This window comes from Tiliqua scincoides, chromosome 1 (genome assembly GCF_035046505.1).
Source record: "Tiliqua scincoides isolate rTilSci1 chromosome 1, rTilSci1.hap2, whole genome shotgun sequence".
Taxonomy (NCBI): Eukaryota; Metazoa; Chordata; class Lepidosauria; order Squamata; family Scincidae; genus Tiliqua; species Tiliqua scincoides.
The window spans coordinates 94,849,510-94,853,045 of record NC_089821.1 but is presented as its reverse complement, the minus strand read 5'-3'; the positions used below and the strand labels follow the sequence as shown (position 1 = coordinate 94,853,045).

Sequence of the window (3,536 nt, the reverse complement as noted above, 5' to 3'; positions counted from 1 at the left end):
TGAATGTTAAGTGGGAATGCCTTATCCATGGACTCAGCATCAGAAGATTTGCATATTCACGGATGCAGAGCCTGCAGCTGGAGGACCTCAGAGGACCATCTGGATGCGTGCAGGAGGCCTTCTGAGGCCTCCCTGCACCTCAGAAGGCCTCCCGGATGTGACTGGAAGGCACTTCGAGTTTGCCAGCACAGACCCCTCACAGATTGCATTATCTGTGGAATTTGGTATCCAGGGGAGTCCTGGAACAGATCCCCCAAGGATACCAAGGGCCTACTGTACAGCAAATAATGAGTTAGGCAACAAGAAAGCCTATGAAGAAATAATTTTGTCAGAGAAATGCTGTTTCATGTATTTCATGTCTTCCCCTCATGAAAATCCTTTGATTTATCCCTTCAACACTGCATATTTTCCCCTTTCATAATGCATGTTGCTTGCCAAATCCGCATGTATAAACAAAAGAGAACTATCAAGCCCACTGGAGCATGGACTTCTCCTTTTCCTTCTTTGTTTAGCCACCTAAGAGAATCACAAATCTCTACTCATAAACATCTTAGACATTATCATAAGTTTGTTGCCATGATGTGAAAACTATGATTTCATTTGTCATCTAGCAGAATATGATCTTCTCATGGTCTGGACAAATAGGCCATGACTGAAGCCCAAATTTCATACAATTCAGTAGAAGGTTCTAAGGCCATAGAGAGCAATATTTTCCAAGCTGTTTCTTTTTATTTGTGCTTCTCTCCCCGAAGAGTCATGCTGTAAGCTCTTTCTAATTATGTTTTTTTTGTTTTGTTTTTTAAAACTCCACATCTCATTTGACAAGATGGGAAAGAAATCATTAATTACACAGGTAAGAGGGGAGCAATCACTCCCTTTTCAATAGAAAAGGGATAAAATCTCTATTAGTACAATACTGAGGGATTTTCTAGATGCATTTACCTCATATTTGTTATAAAAAAGATCACTCAAATAAGAATAGTGAAAAAAGTATTCCTCTGGGAAATTGGATATCCACTGTATCTAGATATCTTACTATCAGGAACAGCTTTTTAAGTCCTTCCCACTTAAATATCAGTATTTAATACATTTTCACCACAAAGCTGCCTTCTCCAAAGAGACTGGAATAGTAATCTGAAAAATACTATTCTATACTTTTTTTTTACTCATTTGCTTATTAGTTGTACTGCTTCTCTGAGAGATTTGTTGTTTTACTCTTCCATTCCGTGTCAAAGATTTTTACAAAAAAGTGAGTAGAAAATTTAAAAATAAATGAATAACAGCCCAATCCTGAGCTGCCTGTTCCGCTGGGACTGCCACAGCGCCAAAATGGCTGCTGCAGCATCCTATGCACAACAGGGCTGCTGCCGGCTGTCCTCAGGGGAAGGGACTTTCATTCCCTTCCCCTGGGGAAGGGAAGTAGTCCTGCGAAGGACTACTCAATTCTGTGGCAGTCCTTGGGCTGCCGTAGAATCAAGAGCCTCCATGTCAGGCTGCACAGGATCTGGTGGAGCTGAGCTCCACTGGTCCCACCTCTGTCTCTCCTGCTCCCTCCCCTGGCATGCCTCCTGCCTGCCCTCTACCCACCAACTCTACCCAGGAACAACTCCACCCCGCCTCCCTCAAGCCCCCACCTGCCTCTAGTCTGCCTGGTGGTTCGGGCGACTGCAAAGCGCTGGAGCACTGGTGTTCCACCAGTGCTCACCCAGTGCCGGCTAGCACTGGGCTAGCTCTGATACTCCACCAGAGCAGAATGCTAAGGGCTCGCAAACATGCTGTATGGCACATTTGCGACAGTGTGCACCGGTGGTAAGTTGGCATGCACTGTTTAGGATTGGGCCCTAAGGCTGCAATTTTATCCACAATTACCTGAGAGCCATGTTGGCAACCTTCAGTCTCGAAAGACTATGGTATCACGTTCTGAATGGTGGTTCTGGAACAGCATCTAGTGTGGCTGAAAAGGCCAATTCGGGAGTGACAATCCCTTCCACACTGGGAGCAAGTGCAGTCTGTCCCTGGTCTGTCTCCCTGGCTATGGGCCTTCCTTCTTTGCCTCTTTGTCTCAGACTGTTAGCCAAGTGTCTCTTCAAACTGGGAAAGGCCATGCTGAACAGCCTGCCTCCAAGCGGGCCGCTCAGAGGCCAGGGTTTCCCACCTGTTGAGGTCCACTCCTAAGGCCTTCAGATCCCTCTTGCAGATGTCCTTGTATCACAGCTGTGGTCTACCTGTAGGGTGCTTTCCTTGCACGAGTTCTCCATAGAGGAGATCCTTTGGGATCCGGCCATCATCCATTCTCACGTCATGACCGAGCCAACGCAGGTGTCTCTGTTTCAGCAGTGCGCACATGCTAGGGATTCCAGCTCGTTCCAGGACTGTGTTGTTTGGAACTTTGTCCTGCCAGATGATGTCGAGGATGCGTCGGAGGCAGCGCATGTGGAATGTGTTCAGTTTCCTCTCCTGTTGTGAGCGAAGAGTCCATGACTTGCTGCAGTACAGAAGTGTACTCAGGACGCAAGCTGTGTAGACCTGGATCTTGGTATGTTCCGTCAGCTTCTTGTTGGACCAGACTCTCTTTGTGAGTCTGGAAAACGTGGTAGCTGCTTTACCGATGCGTTTGTTTAGCTCGGTATCGATAGAAAGAGTGTTGCAGATCGTTGAGCCAAGGTACACAAAGTCATGGACAACCTCCAGTTCATGCGCAGAGATTGTAGTGCAGGGAGGTGAGTCCACATCCTGAACCATGACCTGTGTTTTCTTAAGGCTGATCATCAATCCAAAATCTTGGCAGGCCTTGCTAAAACGATCCATGAGCTGCTGTAGATCTTTGGCAGAGTGGGTAGTGACAGCTGCATTGTCAGCAAAGAGGAATTCACGCAGACATTTCAGCTGGACTTTGGACTTTGCTCTCAGTCTGGAGAGGTTGAAGAGCTTTCCGTCTGATCTGGTCTGGAGATAGATGCCTTCTGATGCAGTTCCAAAGGCATGCTTCAGCAGGACAGCAAAGAAAATCCCAAGTTACTTCTGAGTAGACATATATAGCAACATTTCTCAAACTGCGGATCAGGACCCACCAGGTAGGTCACAAACCAATTTCAGGTTGGTCATGTAGCACCTAGCACCTGTTACCCTGCAGATGCCCGATCTCGTCTGATCTCGGAAGCTAAGCAGGGTCAGGCCTGGTTAGTACTTGGATGGGAGACTGCCTGGGAATACTGGGTGCTGTAGGCTTATACCATAGTCTTTTGAGACTGAAGGTTGCCAATCAACCATTGAAAATACAGAGCTGAAAATAAAGGGTACAGAACTACTGGGGCAGGGTGGGCTCTTGGTGGGAGAGAGGCATGGAGCTTTGCCCTGAAGAGGTGAGATGATGGAATGCTGGAAAGGGAGGAAGGCTGTGTGGTTGAAGAAGGATCCAGGTCTGTCTTCTACTTTGACTTCCAAGCTATGCAAAATAACAGCATAAGCGCTCTGTGTAATGGGACCTTTGGCTGATCGTGGCTTTGGTTCGAAGCCTAAATTGATGGTGTCACTTC

At 47.0% G+C, this 3,536-nt stretch overlaps 1 pseudogene; it reads left to right on the top strand.

Moving 5' to 3' along the window:
* The first annotated feature begins 3,111 nt into the window (after positions 1-3,111).
* Positions 3,112-3,227, top strand: LOC136637558 (5S ribosomal RNA; annotated as a pseudogene).
* Positions 3,228-3,536: the final 309 nt, after the last annotated feature.